The sequence below is a fragment of the Herpailurus yagouaroundi genome, unplaced genomic scaffold (assembly GCF_014898765.1).
Source record: "Herpailurus yagouaroundi ecotype Mexico unplaced genomic scaffold, PumYag 185, whole genome shotgun sequence".
Taxonomy (NCBI): domain Eukaryota; kingdom Metazoa; phylum Chordata; class Mammalia; order Carnivora; family Felidae; genus Herpailurus; species Herpailurus yagouaroundi.
The window spans coordinates 5,263,525-5,281,904 of record NW_024412416.1 but is presented as its reverse complement, the minus strand read 5'-3'; the positions used below and the strand labels follow the sequence as shown (position 1 = coordinate 5,281,904).

At 49.9% G+C, this 18,380-nt stretch overlaps 1 long non-coding RNA gene across 1 annotated transcript; it reads right to left on the bottom strand.

The window, feature by feature from the left end:
* Positions 1-3,560: 3,560 nt before the first annotated feature.
* LOC121042351 (uncharacterized) lies at positions 3,561-16,041 on the bottom strand. Its single transcript, XR_005796133.1, has 3 exons — positions 13,264-16,041; positions 9,988-10,173; positions 3,561-3,607 (listed from the first exon to the last, which is right to left on the bottom strand). It is a non-coding gene; the product is annotated as an uncharacterized LOC121042351 (long non-coding RNA).
* Positions 16,042-18,380: the final 2,339 nt, after the last annotated feature.

Here is an 18,380-nt window from a genome sequence, read left to right as displayed (position 1 = left end):
CAAAGCATGGTCCATGGACCAGAATGGTCCACAAACTGTCCGTTGTTGTTCCACAGTGAGATACAACTATACTGTTGAACTGACTTTGGGCATAATCGTGTTTCGACAAACTTCCTTTCCTCTGTTGTTGATAATAATTAAGGATAATGAGAACACCTCGATTTAAGAGGCAACAGAAGTCCCACTTTTCGTGAGGGAAACTTCTAGAAGCCATATGGTTCATTTTTATTGTATGTTGCCCAGAACCAGTCAGCAAGATAGTAGGAATATAAAACTGGAATCAAAAATGCCGTTGTTAAAGACAGTTTGGGAAGCGCTAGCCTGGTATGGTGGTGATTCACCATCCTGGCTTCCCGTTAGACCCACCTGGTGAGTTTTGACAAGGATTCATTCTGGAGCTCATTCCCAAAGATTTTGACTTAATTGGCCTGGGGTGGCGCCCAGGCATGGGTAGCTTTTGACGCTTACCAGGTGGCTCTAATGTGTAGCCAAAGTTGAGAACCAGTGGTCTGGATTTAGGCTGGCCTCAGATGAGACTTGATCCAGGGCTCAAGTCACAGACTGTCATCGAGGACCTGTGTTCTCACAGCACTAAATGCTTCTGTTAGAAAAGAGGAGGGGCGCCTGGGTGGCTCAGCTGGCTAAGCACCTGCCTATTGATCTCAGCTCAGGTCATGATCTCACAGTTCGTGAGATCGAGCCCCACATAGGGCTTGGTGCTAACAGCTCGGAGCCTGCTTGGGTTTCTCTCTCCCCGTCTCTTTGCCCCTCCCCTATTCTTTCCCTCTCTCTCAAAATAAATGTATAATAAATGTAAAAACTTTAAAAAAAATGAAAAGATCTCACATCAATGATTCCAGCTTCTACCTTAAGAAACTAGAAAAAAACGAATAAATTAAATCCAAAAGAAGCAAATGAAAGGAAATAATAAAGATCAAAGAAGAAATCAGTGAGATAGAAAAAAAGAATAATAGGGGAAATCAACAAAACCAAAAGCTGGTTCTCTGAGAAAAATCAATGAAATTGATGAACCTCTAGCCAGACTGACCAGGAGAAAAATGGAGAAAACGCAATTTACCAATATCAAGAATGTGAGAGGGGCGCCTGGGTGGCGCAGTCGGTTGAGCGTCCGACTTCAGCCAGGTCACGATCTCACGGTCTGTGAGTTCGAGCCCCGCGTCGGGCTCTGGGCTGATGGCTCGGAGCCTGGAGCCTGTTTCCGATTCTGTGTCTCCCTCTCTCTCTGCCCCTCGCCCGTTCATGCTCTGTCTCTCTCTGTCCCAAAAATAAATAAACGTTGAAAAAAAAAATTAAAAAAAAAAAAAAAAAAAGAATGTGAGAGGTGTACCGCTCCAGATTGTACAGATATTAAAAGGCTAATAAGAGGATACTAGCCAATTTTATGTCATTATGCCATTTTTATTATGACAATTTTATGTCAATCAACTCCTTAACTTCGACGATATGAGCAATTTTCTGGAAAGACTCAAACTCCCAAAGTCAACTCAGGAAGAAAGAGATCACTCAAATAGCTCTATATTGATGAAAGAAATTGAATTTATAGCTTAAAGAAACCTTCTCACAAAGAGAACTCCGGGCCCAGATGGCTTTACTGGTGAATTCTACCAAACATTTAAGGAAGAAAGAATGCCCCCTTTACACAAACTCTTCCAGAAAATTCCAGAGGTGAGCGCACTTCCCATCTCATTATTTCAGACCAGCTTTCCCTTGATGCCCAAACCAAAGACAGCACAAGAAAAGAGAGAGATTCTTAAAACCCCAGCACTTAACATTCTTGAGATAGGTATCTCTTGTTGCCCACCTCTCCAAGTTATTCTAACCCAGGACCTGGGCCTTACGTAACTTCAAACTGTGCCACACGGCCTCCTTCTTCCTGTTGCAGATGGTTGGACCCAACGGCAGTCTTCTAACTTACATGTGGACACCGGCTCAAAAACATGTGCTAGGGCCGGGGCCCCTGGGTGGCTCAGTCGGTTAAGTGTCCGAGTTCGACTCAGGTCATGATCTCATAGTTCGTGAGGTCGAGCCCTGTACAGGGCTCTGTGCTGACAGCTCAGAGCCTGGAGCCTGCTTTGGATTCTGTGTCTGCCTCTCCCCTGCTCATGTTTTCTCTCTCTAAGAATAAATAAACATAAAAAAAAATTTTTTTTTTTAATGTGTGCTAGAGTGCTTCTCAGGAGGTTGACCTAAGAGGCAAAAAGCAAAGAACAGTTGGTGGTAGGAACTGAGGAGGGAGACTTGTACTGACCAAACAGCTATGGCAGCCATATTGGAACCATGAAGAGAAAGGAGAGGAAACAGATCCAAAGAGGGGTGTGGGGTAGATAGACAGGCATAGGCAGAAAGTGCACGAGAGAGAGAGACTGAGTTAGCAATGAGGGAATAACCCAGTTTCTATCCCTTGTAAGCCCTGGCCCTTCAGATTCTTTTGCATTCATGTAAGACTCTTCATACTTGAGGGGCACCTGGGTGGTTCGGTTGGTTGAGCGTCTGACTCTTGATCTCGGCTCCGGTCATGATCTCATGGTTCGTGAGTTTGAGCCCCGTGGTGGGTTCTGCACTGACGGTGCTGAGCATGCTTGGCATTCTCTCTCTCTCTCTTCCTCTCTCTTTACCTATCCCCTGCCTGCACACGCGCACGCACTCTCTCTATAAATAAAGAAAACTAAAAACAACAACAACAAAAAAACCTAAGACTCTTTATACTTGACACAGTGTGTGGACTTCCCTTTCCTATAGCCAAAACTACCCTGACAAAACAAAATGCTCAATAAAGGCTAAGTTCCTTCCATTCCTGCATGGTAACCCCTTGGTGTCACTTTCAAGCCTAAGGACACGCTGGGCACCTTCTTCATTCCCAAAGGCCTCGCAGATTTAATTGGATTCTCTTCTCTTCCGTGTGTGTTCATTACAAATTTTTTTTTGTTGAGGTGTAACATACATACAGTTAAGCGTATAAATCTTAAGTATATATCTCAAATAATTTATGCGCACTCACACACACACACACACACACATACACACACACACACACACACACACACACACACACTCTTATGTAACTACCACACAAATACAGAACATTTCTAACACTTACAGAAAGTTGACTCTTTCTATTCTCTGTGAAGTGGCAGACCAGATTCTGAGCATTTGTTGGGTGTCCATGTGCTGTGGACTCAGTTGTGTCCTCCCATAATTCCTGCATTAAAACCTTAACCCCCATGTGACTGTATTTGGAGATAGAGTCTTTAGAGTGTAATTTAGGTTAAATGCAGTCGTAAAGGTGAGGCTCTAATCTGACAGAACTGATGTCCTTGTAAGAAGAAGAGACACAACACCTCTCTCTTTCTCCCTCCTCCCCCTCCCCTGCACGCAGCACAAAGACGGGGTCAGGCAAGCACACCGAGAGGATGGCCCCCTACCTCCACGCCAAGAGAAGAGGCCTTATAATGAAACCTACCTTGCTGGCACCTTGATCTTGAACTTCCAGCCTCCGGAGCTGGGAGAAATAAATTTCTGTTGTTTACAGCACGGAGTCTATGGTATTTTGTCATGGTAGCTCAAGCCGATTACCGTACCATGGGACCTATACAAAGAACAAAGAGGAGAAAGATGCTTTGAATAGAAAACTACCCTTGGCAGGATCTCAGGCAACTGATTTCGCAATACAGGCAGGTGGCCTGTGCCCAGCATGGGGTGGGCAGAGGGGCTAGGAGCACAGCCTGAAGGCCGGGCGGCCCCTCTGGCCACCAAGTCCAGTCCAGTTCTAGGCTGGCTTGGACATATTGCAAGGAGACATTTGATAAAGTTGGAACTGTAGTTAAATGTCAACCACCAGCCTCTCATTCATCTGTCCCTTAGGAAGTGCTCCAAGATGTCCCAAGAATCCAATAGGGCTTTCATTTTATTTTCCTGAGCCAAATGGGAGGCTGGTGGGGAGCCCCATCTGAGCACTGACTCGGAGGAGAAACTAACCCGTCACCATGGAATGGGCTTAGTGTGATCGACCAGCCAGCCTGTACTGAGCCGGCTCTGGAACCGGTGCACCACGCTGCCTCATGGAACTCCTCTTCAGCTGGACATCCGTGAGACCTTGGCCACGGGTAGCTGGGACGGCTCAGTCCCGGTCCAGGCCCCGTTTCTTTGTCAGTGTCCTGTGGGTTGTCCACACCCAGGCTTCTGTGTCCCAAGATGGCCACTCACTAGACTTGTCCCTCCTGTGTCAGAGCCCATGTATCAGTAACAGAGAGTTTCTGGTCTCTCTCTCTCTCTGCAATTGCTGTCTTCCTTCCTTCCTTCCTTCCTTTTCTTTCTCTCTCTCTGTTTTAAGATTTTATTTTTAAGGAATCTCTACATCCAACGCAGGGCTCGAACTCACAACTCCAAGATCAAGAGTCACCTGCTCTACCGATGGAGCCAGCCAGGCGCCCCAGGCAATTGTATTTCCGTCACTAGAGTTTTCATGTCTTTTTTGTTGCCGCCATGATTTCTCTTCCTGTTTGTTACTTCCATGCTGAGAGGCAAACCCTTCGCCCCCGTGCAGCAAGACTGGCCACGTGGGGCCATCCCATCTGGGTTGCCATGGTGGGGGGTGTAGGAAGGATACACCCCAAACTCGAGGTAGCAGGTGCCTCGAGGCAGGGGGAGGGGATGCAGTCACGGGGGGACACTCTGGGGACTTGGACTCTCTTAGTAATATTTGTTTTATTTTCCTTACACTTGGGGAGAGGGACGTGAGCGTTCTGTATTATTCTATATGCCTTTTTGTAGGTTATATTTCACAAACGCTTTGCGAAAAGATTAATACAGAAAAAAGTCGACGTATGAATATTACAAATGCAAAACCGCCATGCTGTGTGCAGAGACCACCATCTCCCTAATAGCGCCGAGCATCCTACACCCCCTCACCCAGCGGAGCCCTGAGGCCAACAGAGGCACCTCCTAGACTGGGCCCATCGATGGGGCTGGAACGTACCTGACCAAGTGGGTCCAGAGTCCCAGGCAACGTGGCCCTGGGTGCAGAGAAAGAAGCTCGGCATTTTGAGTGCACTGCTCAGGCTGCGGGCAGCACGGGCCCCTCCAGGAAGGGTTTGGGGCTCCTCGTTCATCTGAAAGGAGGTGCACCGTGGACTTGGCCAGGCTGGGCATACAAATCCTGACCCTTGTTTCTGGTCCTTGGGTGACCGTTCAGTGTTCTACCACTACGGAAGAAGAGGAGTGTGGACGTGCCGCCCCCCCACTCCCTGTGCTGCCCCCTCAATATATTCCCCTTGGGAATCTCCTCTCCCTCTTCGTTCCTTTTGCCCACAGCTGTTTTTCAAAACTTCTTCTCATCTAGACCTTCTGGGGACTTGGCACAGCGCCCACCACTGAACAGCCTGTTTCAGGGGGAGGGGGTTTTTCGGGACCTTATTTTACTTTATTTTACTTTATTTTATTTTATTTTATTTTATTTTATTTTTATTTTTATTTTATTATGTTTTATCTTGTCTTATCTTGTCTTGTCTTATCTTATCTTATCTCATCTCAGGTAGGCTCCACACCGAGCACAGAGCTTGAACCCAATGCAGGGCTTGAACTCACGACCCTGAGATCAAGACCTGAGCTGAGATCAAGAGCCGAATGTTTAACCGACTGAGCCACTCAGGTGCCCCCTTCAGGAACTTTTCATAGTCTCTTTTGGAAGCAGAGATAATCAGCAAAACCCCCTTCCAATCAAAGCCCCATTTCCCCATTGAAGCAGGCCCCTCTCCGTCCAGTAATCGGCACCATTTGGGGACGGGAGTTTTTCTAGGAACTTATGAAGACACTCCATGTTCCTTCTGTACCAAAGATGTAAAATGTGCCTTTGTGTGAAAGGGGAACACAGATTTCAGTGGGACTTGGAATCATAAACAGATAAATATATATCCAGATACAGATATAGATCATTTTTTCCTGGAAAGAGAAGGAAACAATAAAGCTACATAGTGGTATTACAGGGCTTTTAGCCTTTGGAAGAGAATCGAACCACGGGGCTCCTGGACCATCTTTAAAGCCACGTTTGTAGAAAGCATTGTCTCTACTCTGTGCCTTACTTTCTTACCTCCCGTTGCCTCCCCATTCTGCATTCTGACACCTGTCAGAATGTTTCTATCCACCCACTGAGGCCACTCTCCCCTGGGACCTCCCCAACTCCCTGGCCCCGCTACCAGCAGACTCTGTTTGGTCCTCATCATTCTCGGCTTTTCAGTGCCACCGGACATTTTGGCCTCTTCTTCTTTGAAACACCTCCATTCCTCAGCGTTTGGGACCTACCTCCCCAGGGAGGGACCAAAGGGTTTGGCTCAGCTAGGTCCTCCTTTTCTTTTGCTTTTCTCTTTCTTTTCTTTTTCTCTTCCTTTCATCCTTTCTTTCTTTCTTTTCCTTCCTTCCTTCCTTCCTTCCTTCTTTTTAATTTAAAAAAAAAATTTTTTTTTCTCAACGTTTATTTTATTTTTGGGACAGAGAGAGACAGAGCATGAACGGGGGAGGGGCAGAGAGAGAGGGAGACACAGAATCGGAAACAGGCTCCAGGCTCTGAGCCATCAGCCCAGAGCCCGACGCGGGGCTCGGACTCCCGGACCGCGAGATCGTGACCTGGCTGAAGTCGGACGCTTAACCGACTACGCCACCCAGGCGCCCCATAATTTTTTAATTTTATTTACTTTTGAGAGAGAGAGAGAGAGAGAGAGAGAGAGAGAGAATGGGTAAGGGGCAGAGTGATAGAGGGAGACAGAATCCGAAACAGGCTCCAGGCTACAAGCCGTCAGCACAGAGCCCAACACGGGGCTCAAACCCACGAACCCCGAGATCGTGACCTGAGCCGAAGTCAGACCTTAACCTTCACTGCCTAAGCCACCCAGGCGTGCAGTTCCTGTTCCTGTGTCCACCCCAACCTGGGGGCCTCGGCCACTCCGTGACAGTCTGAGATATTTAGTGAGGGGCTCCCTATCTACCTGCAAATCTAGGTGAACCACCTACATCACGATTGGTAGAACTCAGAGGCCTCCCCCGGTTCCTTCTGATCTCCAGGGATCCTTGGGACTCTTGGGATGTGAGTTTCTCACACGTTGTCTCTCTGTCTGCGCTAGGTGGACACTAATAAAAAAATGAACCCTCTTCTCTGGTTTCTCACGTGTGATCACACCTCACTATGGGGTTATTAGACTTTGCCAAAAGCTTTGGAAGGTGTTCCAAGTCAGGGGTCACGGTAGGCCTTGCACTGCCTCCCGCCATCTTGCTTTCCTTCCTGTCGTCAGCTCCCCACCCGCCTTTTCCTTTCGTTTTGCCACGACAGACACCTCACACTCAGTGTGTCCACACCGGAGCTCATGATCTTCCTTGGAAGCCGGCTTCTCCTCCTGTCTAGTCCCATGATTGGCACCCCCACCCCCACCCCCCTGCCCAGGTCAGGTGCCTGGGTTTTCGCAGACTGCTTGCTCTGGGCCTGCACCTTCTCTTGCCCAGTGGAACAGCTTCTGGGGCCCCTTCCATCCATCCTTCCACACAGGGCGGCCCTGTCGCCACATGCAATCTGATCGTGACACTGCTCGGGGCCAAACTCCCCAGTGGCTCCCGTGTCTGCTGACATTCCCTCTCATTCCCCCACTGCTCCCCACCCCTCAGTCCCTGCTCCAGCACCCCCTCTCCATCTCTGGGCCTCTGCACTTCCTGCCCGTGCTGTCCTGTCCCCTTGCTGTCTCAGCCTTGTTCTTCAACTCCCACTTTGGTCTCTCACTTCATCCAGAAATCTTTCCCTGATCCCCCCAGTAGTCAGGTGCCCTTCCCATGATGGGTGGGGTATTAACAGCGTCTTCTGCAGTCAGAATAATATAAACACAAATGATTTCATTAGCATTGTGCGCAAACTCTCTTGGGAAGGCAAGGGAGGGGAAAGGTGTGCCTCTCTGTGGGTGTTGGGGTGTGGAGGGGGAGGGGGGTGTGATAAGACAGTGTGATAAGACCTCTTCCGTGCCGGGAGGTCAGGAATCAGGACTCGATGGTTCAAATGGAAACATCCATGAGTGATCAAGTAAGCCTATTACTGAGAATGATGGAGGTAAACACAAAAAGAACTAACTCAAGAGTTTGAACTTTGAAGGGCTGGACTAGGGGACTGTTGCTGTGTAACCGATATTTACCGTAAAAAAATTAAATCAGGAAACAAAGTGAAACGGATCAAATCAGAACCGCCGCGCTGGGGCCGGGAGGGCAGACCCCGGCCTCACCCGTCTCCGGGCCCTCACGGCACAGCTGGAAACTAGACAAAGCTTCAAGAAATGCCCAGGAAACAGGAGGAGAACCACCAGATGCCTTGGACGAGAAACAGCCACTTGAACAACAATCAGGCCGCCTGTGATTCAGGACGGGAGAATCTTGATGCGCGTAGTTTCTATAAAGAAATGAATGTAGACCCCTCTCTTCGTGGCTTACTGGGCATTCAGGATTTGGGAGCGGCTGCAGTCTGTCCCCAAGGCTGTAGTGCCCGAAACCTACAAACTGTCACTGCCCCCACATGTAAGAAGCTGTGTTTCTCTGAGTGTTTCTTCCTGGCTGACGACACCCCTTCCTGGTCCTCCACAGAGAGGTGACAGGGAGGTCTTGATAAAGCACATAGGAAAAAGCGCCGTTCCCGGGTCTGTCTCTGCCAATATGTAGGGTTTTTCCAGGCATAAGCGTGGCCATTTTAAACCAAGGAAACGGCATGTTTTGGTTAGGTCCTTCCCGGGCCACATTTCTACACAGATTTTCAGCAATGTCAATGCATGATATATAATTATAGGATCTTTAAATTAGGAAGAGGCTCCACGAAGATGCTAATGCGGCAGGCTGCATTTAGAAAAGCTCTCAGCCCGGATCATGTAGAACAGGGACCTATTTTACCATTTTATTTCATAGTCACACGTGAAATACGTCTCTTTTAAGCCTTAGAAATTTGTCTATATTTATAAACTCTGCAAAAGGGAGCAGCACACGTGGGGTCTGCCACAGGGATTTCCAAGAACACCTCTTTTGGGGGGTTTGCAACATAGGAGACTTTCTGGAGGTGTCTCCCCAGGGTGTGCCCCTGTATCTGAGAACTCCACACCCACCACCATCCGCAAGACTGGACCCTGCCATCCCCTGCCCTGCGCGTGAGCACGTGGGCTCACGGAGCCATGGGACGGTGGGGAGGGTGGCCCCGGAGGAAATGCCAAGCGCCCCCTCTCTGTCCTGCAGATTTGGAACCTGGAGACGGGGTGAGTTAGGAGCGGCACCTGACATGTCAGGGTCATGAAGAGAACAGCCATGGTTCAGCAGACAGAGGGAGAGAGGAAAGGCAGATGTGAGATCCCGGGTCCGAGAGGCCAGCAGGCAGACCAGGAGACAGAGAGGCAGGAAGGTGGCAGGGCAAACACACAGGGACACAGTAAGAAAAGGGGCGACAGAAGAGACAGAGCCATAGACAGAGCCAAAGACAGAGGAACAGAAGACTGGCCTGGGCTCCCCACACATCCCCTGCCCCCCCAAGTCCTAGCTACTCTCGGGCCAGGCCCCCGGGGCCGGCCCTTCCATCGGCAGGTGCATCACCGTTTTCTCTGAACCTGGTGAAGGGGTCGCCATCCCTCTGGGTACAATCCCTGGGTGAGTCAGTCTCCAGACAGTGCTTGGGACTGAAGGGAGCTGGGGCTGCTGTTTTGTGTCTGTTCTGGTCATTTATTTTTATCCTTTTTTTAAGGGGGGGGTGAGGGTGGGGGGAAACACTCAGTGCCTCCTTTCCTCCGGAGGGATGGGAATTAAGCATGTCAGTCAGTATAATAAAACTCGCCAAATATGTCTCTTTGTTCAGACAATGGTATTTTTTTTTCTTAGTCATTAAGTCAATGCTGCTGTAGGAGTGACACTTAAGTGACTGGGTTTTTATTTTTGTCCCCAAGGTACAAAAAGTACTGCTTACTTTCTTACCGTGTACAGGTTGGGTGGTACGTCCGTGATGATTGTTCCGGAGCTTCGGGGAGCTGGGAATAGGTGACCGGTGTAGAGATCTGCCTTGGTCACCATCTCGGTGGCGTCAAAACCCCCACAACAGCAGGATTTGAGGCTGTTCTGTCTACCGGCTGGTAGCACATGGTGGGAACGCAATAAATACATCTGAAAGGATGGACAGGGGACGTACACATGAGTGTTGTGGCTATAACGTGGCTACAGCAGCAGCGGGGAAGGAAGGAGAGCGGCCGGGGGGGGGGTGCGGGGGTGAGGCGAGGACCTGGGCTTCAGGGATTGCTTTCCATTCCCTTTCCTGCCGCGTGGCTGGTGATGTCGCCCCCTGGACAGGGTTGGGGGGTGCCCTGGCCCTGGCACGCTGGGGCTCAGCAAGCTACTGCTCGCCTCTGGTCTGGCTTCCCTAGAAGGACAAAAGGCAGCTCCAGGCTCCTAAGGGCCGAGCCCTGGAGGCTGGGGATCTAAGAGAAGGACCCGTCTGCCCGTCCCATAGCCCAGTGAACACAAACACCCTGGCTGGGCTCTGTTGATGTCATCGCCGTCAAGCCCTCCGCCGCTTAGTGTCCCCGCCTCAACTCTGCCAGGGTTAAGGGGTGCCTGACCTGAGCCCGCCCCGGGGGGGCGGGGCACAGAGTGATCACAGGTTCTTGGAAGACTGTCTTGTGGGTCACCACCCAGGGCCAAGGGACCTTCAATGTCACAGCGGTGCAGCTGCCCATGGTGGGTGGGGCTACCCTGCCAGCCCCACCGACATCACGGCAGCAAGGCCGTGTTCCTTCACTTGTCACTGACCCGCCGCCTCCTCTCCCTGCAACTCCAGGCCTGGGAGAACAGGGCAGGCAGGTGCACGGAAGCTCTCCGTAAACATCGCTGGAGTGAGGGAGAGCTGTCCCTTCACAGCTCACTGGGTTCCCCCAAGGCCCCAGGAGGCCAACTTTCCTGCGTTCCCATCGGGAGACTTCCTTCCATTGTCTTCCTGGCTTCAGGAGTCCTGAGAGCCACTCACCCCCTCCAGGACTCTGTGGGTTTTCTTCCATCGTCTCAGGCGGTGACTGGTGCTCTGTGAAGTTCAAAGCTCGTCTTGGTTATCAAGAGTTTTGAAAACGATTTAGCCTTTTTTTTTTTTTTTTCCTGTTTGAAATTTGGGAGAGTCTTTATTGTTTTCCATCAAGTTTAGGGATTTCACCAAGAGGAATAGGTGGGCTTTTCGTTACTGTGAGATGACCCATCTCAGTTCATTATAAAGTCTTCTGTTCATTTATATAATAAATATTAAAGGCTTACTATGAGCTAGGCACTGGTTTTTTGTCTTGTTCTCTCTCTTTTTTTTTTTTTTAACATTTATTTACTCTTGAGAGAGAAAGAGGCAGAGTGTGAGTAGGGGAGGGGCAGAGAGAGAGGGAGACACAGAATCGGAAGCAGGCTCCAGGCTCTGAGCTGTCAGCACAGAGCTTGACACGGAGCTCGAACCCACAAACTGTGAGATCATGACCTGAGCTAAATCGGATACTTAACTGACTGAGCCACCCAGGCGCCCCTGTCTTTGTTGTTTTAAAGTAAGCTCTAGGCCCAACATGGGGCTTGAACTCACGACCCTGAGATAAAGAGTGAGATGTTCCACACTCTGAGCCAGCCAGGTGCCCCTGGGCTAGCCACTGTTTTCAGTTCCGGGAAGACAGCAGTGAAGAAAACAGACAAAACTCTGCCCGCGTGTGTGTGTGTGTGTGTGTGTGTGTGTGTCTGTGTGTGTGTGTGTGTGTAAGAGAGAGACAGACAGACAGACAAAGGGAAAGAGAGAGGAGTGAAGGGAGGAAGGGAGAAAGAGGAAGAGAAAGAAAGAGGAAGAGCGACAGAAAAAATAAAACAAGTTTTGATCACTGATTCTGTTCTACTTGATTTATTCAGAAATTTCAGGGATTTTCTGGTCCCCCTATATGTTCACACTTCCTCCTAGAAGTCTGGCACTTTCCTTAGCTTCCTTCCTTCTCTCCATTAGTTTCCCCCACACATCACAGAGGTTTCTCTGTCTCTCTTCTGTGTAATAATCCAGCCTCCCGTAACCCTATTAACTGCACCTTCCAGGGACAAGGCTGAGGCACCAGAGCCCCCAGGCCCCCGGCGCTGTCTTTGTCCCCCTGACGGTAGGCAATTGCTGTTTTCTAAAATCTTCTTCCATTTCACGTGAGAGATCTATTTCAGAGAATGGGATTATCAACAAGATTTCGCTGCTTCCTCCTTTTACTTCTGCACTCGGGGCTTTCTCACCAGGACCAGATTAATTTTCTTCCTCTTCTATTCATGTGTCAATCCAAGAGGAGCAAATGGATTTTGTTTTTTAAACCACAAACCTTGTCGTATATATGTGTTCAAAAGGGAAGAGGAAGGAGAAAACAGAAAGAGGGGAGGGGAGGGGAGGGGAGGGGAGGGGAGGGGAGGGGAGGGGAGGGGAGAACAGTGTAGCACCGAGATCCCGCCTCCTGTGACCCACGGTGCACATGGCCCACAAGATGGTGTGATGGCAACCCGTGGTTTTCTCAATGGGTCGGGGCCCCTGTGTCTCTCACACTGTGAGCACCTCACGTGTGCTTTTCACATCACACGACCCATAAGGCAATCCAATGTCTCCGTCTGGTGCTCACCCAGAGAAACAGCCATCGGTCCCCACTTCGAAGCGTAACCGGCTGAGGTGCATGTTTGATAGGTGACGCGGTGCAGGAGGGAGGTTTGCGGTAACGGAAGGGACGTTCATGTGTGACTCTGACTACATGGGAGAAAGTCTTACACGGAGAGTTTGGAATCCAATCCTCCGGCATGACGTGACCCCGTTGTACAAGACACGGCGTCATATTGCACACATTCGGGATCTCGCAGCTGTTGAGACTCCCCTCCCCGGAGGCAGGGGGTGGTAGGCAGACACCCCTCCCCGAAGCCTCCAGTTGATAGCCACCCCCTCCACCCCCCGGACAATCTACGGCTTGGCACAAGTAGACAAGATGACCGATCGGACTTCTCCTCCCTGGAAGCTGAAGCTGGGAACAGCCAGAGAACAGGGCGGTTGGCCACGGGAGCCGAGGCTTGAAAGTGACACCCTGCCATTTCTGCCTTATTCAGCGTGGGAGGGGACTTCACGCATACAGTTCATGAACTTGACATCTACGGGCGCCATGATGTGCCAGGCACCGTTCTAGGTCCCGAGGATACAGAGGTAAGAAACAAAGGCCCTGCTCTCACGGCACTTACCCAGAGGGGGGCTCCCGGCAGGCAATAAAGACATGAGCGAGATGGTCAGAGGCTGGCAGCAAGCCCTAAAGTTTTGGAGCAGAGCCATGCAGTCTTTGCACAAGTAACTATTTTCTTTTTGAGAAGCGGCTCTCAGCCTGCCGTTGGGTTGTGTTGTCGTTTGTGAAGTCTGAGGATGAGAGAGGGGTTGGTGATGAGAAGGAGCCGGAAGAGTAGACGGGACACGATATATGTCATCAATGCACTGGCATCCCCGAACCACGGCATATACTCTTCCTCGGTTTGAGGCTCCCCCCCGCCGCCGCCTTATGAACTGACATCTCCCTCTGTGGAAGCCACGTAGGTTCCCAGCCTCGCTTGCAGATGGAGCAGAGAAGGTGACACAAGACGCCAGCCATCAGATGCGCCCGCATCCAAGTGACACTGAGAGGCAGGTGCCGAGGAATGTTCTCTGGAGAGAGTACAGCAGATCCATCCGGATCCCAGAGTCGGCAGCTGCAGGCATCCCCTTGGTGGTCTCCAGCTTCAAGTGCCCACCAGGGCAACAGTGGTGTGTGTGTGTGCACGCGCGTGCAGTGGGGCTCATGCAAGGACTGATCCACACAGATGACCTCCAAGCCTAGTTCTCTGCTCTCCTGGTGACTTCTGAGGTGCTTCCTATCTGCTAATAAATTCCTCTTCAGCTTCAACTAGCTAGGAAAGAGTCTGTTGCTTAAAAGCAAGGGCTCTCACTGGCACGTGAAGGGAGAAGGGCAATAATCCGACGCACAGGATCATTTCAGAGAGGGGTCAGCGCTGTGCCGGGAAGAAGCCAACACGGGGTGATGTGAACGGGCGTCTCGGAAGGAAATGAAGGAAACGCAGCAAGACATCGGAACCGACTGCACGTGGAAATACATCGAATCGGTGCCACAAAATGTAAATTACGGATCATCGCTCATGTGGTAGCTACGCATTTGCAACCGTGGAGGGCGACACCACGCGAGGTGATGTGAGAGAGAGGCAGGCAGGGGTGGGGGCTATTTTGGGTAAGGTGGTCAGGGGAACCTGTCTGACGAGGTGGCATTGGAGCCGAGACCTAAAAGGTGAGGAGGAACCATGCAAAGTCTGGTAGGGAGGCTTCCAGGCGGACGTAGTGGAGACCGTGAAGGATGAGCGTGGGACCTTGAGGGACAGGTTGGTGCATCTGGCAGTTAGCGCAAGTGGCCAAGGGCGTGATGAGCCTGGAAAGCAGGTAGGGCCCCAGTCCCGCCAGCCCTTGCGGGCCACGGGCAGGCATTTGTGTTTTGTTCTAAGGGGTGGCAATCCGTTAGAGGATTTTGAAGAGGGAGCAGCCTCCAGAATGTCACTCACCGATCCTCGCCTCCTGGTATTTACCCCTTGTGCCCGTCCCTTTCCACACAGAGTATGGCTGACCTGTGCGACTGCTAGGGTACTGCAGAAATGGCAGTGTGTGACTTTGGAGGGTAGGTCATAAAAGACATTGTGACTCAGCCTTGCTCTCTTGGGTCAGTCCCTCTGCGGAAGCCAGCCGCCATGTTGTGAGGACGCCCAAGCGGCCCTCTGGAGAGGTCCGCTGGGGGGGGGGGTGGGGGCGGGGCATGGAGGCCTCCTGCCCACAGCCTTGGACGCAGATGCCCCAGCCCAGGCCAAGCCTTCGAAAGACTGTAACTCCACCTGAACCTCTTGACTACAACTTCCTGAGAGACCCTGAGCCGGAACCATCCAACTAAGCGGCTTCAAATTCCTGACCCATAAGTGGGTGAGATCATAAACGTTTGTTGTTCTAAGCCAGCGAGTTTAGGGGGTAATTTGCTATCTCTTTCCGTTGTTCACAGCTGGTGTCTGTTTTGCCTGGCGGGGGCCCATGCTCTGGTAGCTGTTAGGTATTTGGATCATCAGCCCTGAGTAGGACTCACATGGAGGGGGGGTCACGAGTGAGATGAGACCAAATGGCGGAAGCAGAGAGAACGTGGCACCCTCGGGAGGGCTGAGTCACTCATGCTGTTTGGAGGAGGACAGTGCAAAGACCCACCGCCCTGCTTTACCGTCGTCTTGGCTCTTCCTGTACCCGGGTTGTTCTCCTGGGCCCCCGAGTCTACGTGACCTCACTGTAAATGTCCCCGGGCTTGGGGTGACATGGGTGAGTTCTCTTCCTTGCTCTCCTCGAAGCTATTCTGAACCTGATGCCGGAGGATTAGGCTGTTGTCCTGGGTCCCTCTCCTGGGCTGGGCAGAGTGCTAAGCCCAGATATCTCCTGCCTCCTCCATGCAGATGTGGCCACATCCTCACCTGACATCAGCCTCTCCAGCCAGGTGGGGTAAGGTGTGGTGCGAAGGGAATCTACCTCTGCCTTTCTTCCCTTTAGGAGGTGCTGGGTTACAAGGATCCCGGAGTCTAAGCTATGCTCCTCCTCTTTTGTTCTGGGCTGTGCCTGAGACCTTGTTTGGATTGATTTCGGGGACATGTGAATGGGGTTTGGGGAAAGCAGGTGCCGGAATTTCACTGTAATAATTTCCAGAAAATCAGACACAGAGCATTTCCCCCCTCTGGGGCATTAACTTAAAACAATATTAAATAGAAAAAGCTCACACACCAACATACAAAAAGTGAAGTCGCCTTTCTCTTCTCGCTCTCTGATTCTTTAGATCCTCTCCATTGTTTTTCTAATACGAACAGTTCTGTGATGAGCATACAGTGAAACTTTGGATTGCGAGTAACTTGTTCTGCGGGTGTTCCGCAAGACGAGCAAACATTTCTAATAAATTTTAATTTGATAAACGAGCGGTGTCTTGCAATACGAGTAGGACGTGACGCAGGATATCACATGATCACAATTGAGCCCAATGGTTTTCTCTCTCTCTCTCTCTCTCTCTCTCGCGCTCGCGCGCGCGCTGTAGGATTGTGGGTGATCGTCTCCCATGCTTGGATGCTCGGTCTCAGGTTGCAGTGTTTGGCAGAGATCAGTGATTTTTCAGAACATTGGAAGGTGCCCACAACTGGCATTAGTGTATTTTTTGTCACTTCAAAGCACCTCGGGACAGTCCTTTGCTTTTCCAGACAAGAGCGAGTTTAAGAATGCTTTGCTCATTCTAGGTCATTGGACAGGCTCCTTGTTAAAGTTGCACGAAAAGAAAAAGATTCCATTGGCCAATAGCAGTGATTCCGTCAGTGATCGTGAAAGTCGTCCTACACAATCACTCTCCTCTCGCTTGTCTCTCTCACACCAGCCACGAAGGTTTTCAAAGGTAAGTGCAGGTTAATTTGTTTATTTTTCTTTATATTTTGTATTTTCTTATCATTTTGTATTATATTACGGTACCGTCATCATTTTTACAGGAATATTTTTGGTTTGTGGGACGAATCATCTGAGTTTCCATTATTTCTTATGCAGAAATTCGCTTTGATATACAAGGGCTTTGGATGACCAGCATGTTTTTGGAACGAATGATGCTCGCAGACCAAGGGTTTACTGTACTTTCTGACACATCCACGTACAGTTGAGCGGGTATTTCCACAGAAGTGGGTATTCCCAAAGAAAAGTTTCCTGGAAGTTTATCTGCACATTTTACATGTTGACAGGTTCTCCCGATGGCCCGTCTAAAGACTCTATCAACACACAATGACCACAGCATACAAAACCACTCTTTTCCTTTTGCCAGCACTAAATATTTTCAATTTTTAAATTTGCATTTCTCTGACCCCTAGCGAGCACAAGTGTCCCTTCTCAACTAGAAGCCACTTGAATTCTCCTGTGACTTGCCTGTTCGTGTCCTTTGACCGTTTATATTTTGGAATATAAAGCTTTAGATTCTCTACGGAGGGACTCTGTGTATTTTAAGTTGTTATGCATGTTGCTATTTTAGGTTATGTGTGTTGCACCTGTTCTCTACACTTGCTCTTTTTTTTTTTTTTTTTTATGTCTGTTTCCTGAGAGAGAGAGTGAGCAGCGGAGGGGCAGAGAGAAAGGGAGACACAGAATCCGAAGCAGGCTCCAGGCTCTGAGCTGTCAGCACAGAGCCTGGTGCAGGGCTCAAACTCACGAACGGCGTGGTCATGACCTGAGCCGAAATCGGACGCTTAACCGACTGAGCCACCCAAGCGCCCCTATACTTGATCTTTCATCTCTGATATGGTCTCTAGTGCTACAGAAGTTAAGAATTTTTGAGGCCAAATCTGTTCATTTTTTTCCTTTAAGGTTTCTAGATTTTGTGGCTTCCTTAGGAAGGTTTTCCCTACTCCGAGAATATAAAAAATATATTTTATCCTATTTTCTTCCAGTACATTAAATTCCGTTCAATAGCTGATGTCAAATTGTCCTCCAGAAAGGGTGCACCAATTTACATCCCATCAGCCTGTTCCCCACACCCTCACTAGCCCCGAGCACTCTTTTGAAATCTTTGCTAATGGTGAGCCCCACATCAGGCTCTGTGCTGACTGCTTGGAGCCTGGAGCCTGGAGCCTGCTTCGGATTCTGTGTCTCCCTCTCTCTCTGCCCCTACCCTGCTCACGGTCTGTCTTTCTCTCTCAATCTCTCTCAAAAATAAAGATTAAAAAAAAATTTTTTTTAAATAATGAGCCACATGTATCTCCTTGTCTTAATTAGCATTTCTTTAATGACGAGTGAGGTCCAGAATCTTTTCATATGGATATTTGTTATTTGTATGTTTCATTTTCCACAAACTGCCTGATTCTATCTTGATCCCAGTTTTTCAGTTGGGTGTTGGCCTTTATCTTATTGATAGAGGGCTCATTGTTTACAAAGGAAATGAGCCCTGTGTCCCATCCTGGTCCCCCAGTTTGTCCTTATCTCTCTGTTGTCTGCCAGAGGCATGGGTCGCCAGCTGCTGGTCGCCAGCTCCCCCAGTGGATGGGGGAGCAGCAAGCCCTCAACCGCACCCGCCTGTCACCTTGTCAGCTCCCTGGACCCCATTCCCCACACCTGGCACACCCTTGCAGCCAGCCTCTCTCTTACAGGCATCTTTACCTAAACATTGGAGGTTAGATTTTTTTCCTTCAACTCGGTCTCATCTATTTGCCTTTCACTTTCCAGCATCCTTTATTCCTCATAATTTCTGATACTAAGGATATCGTTCTGCAGTTTCTAGCCCCACGAC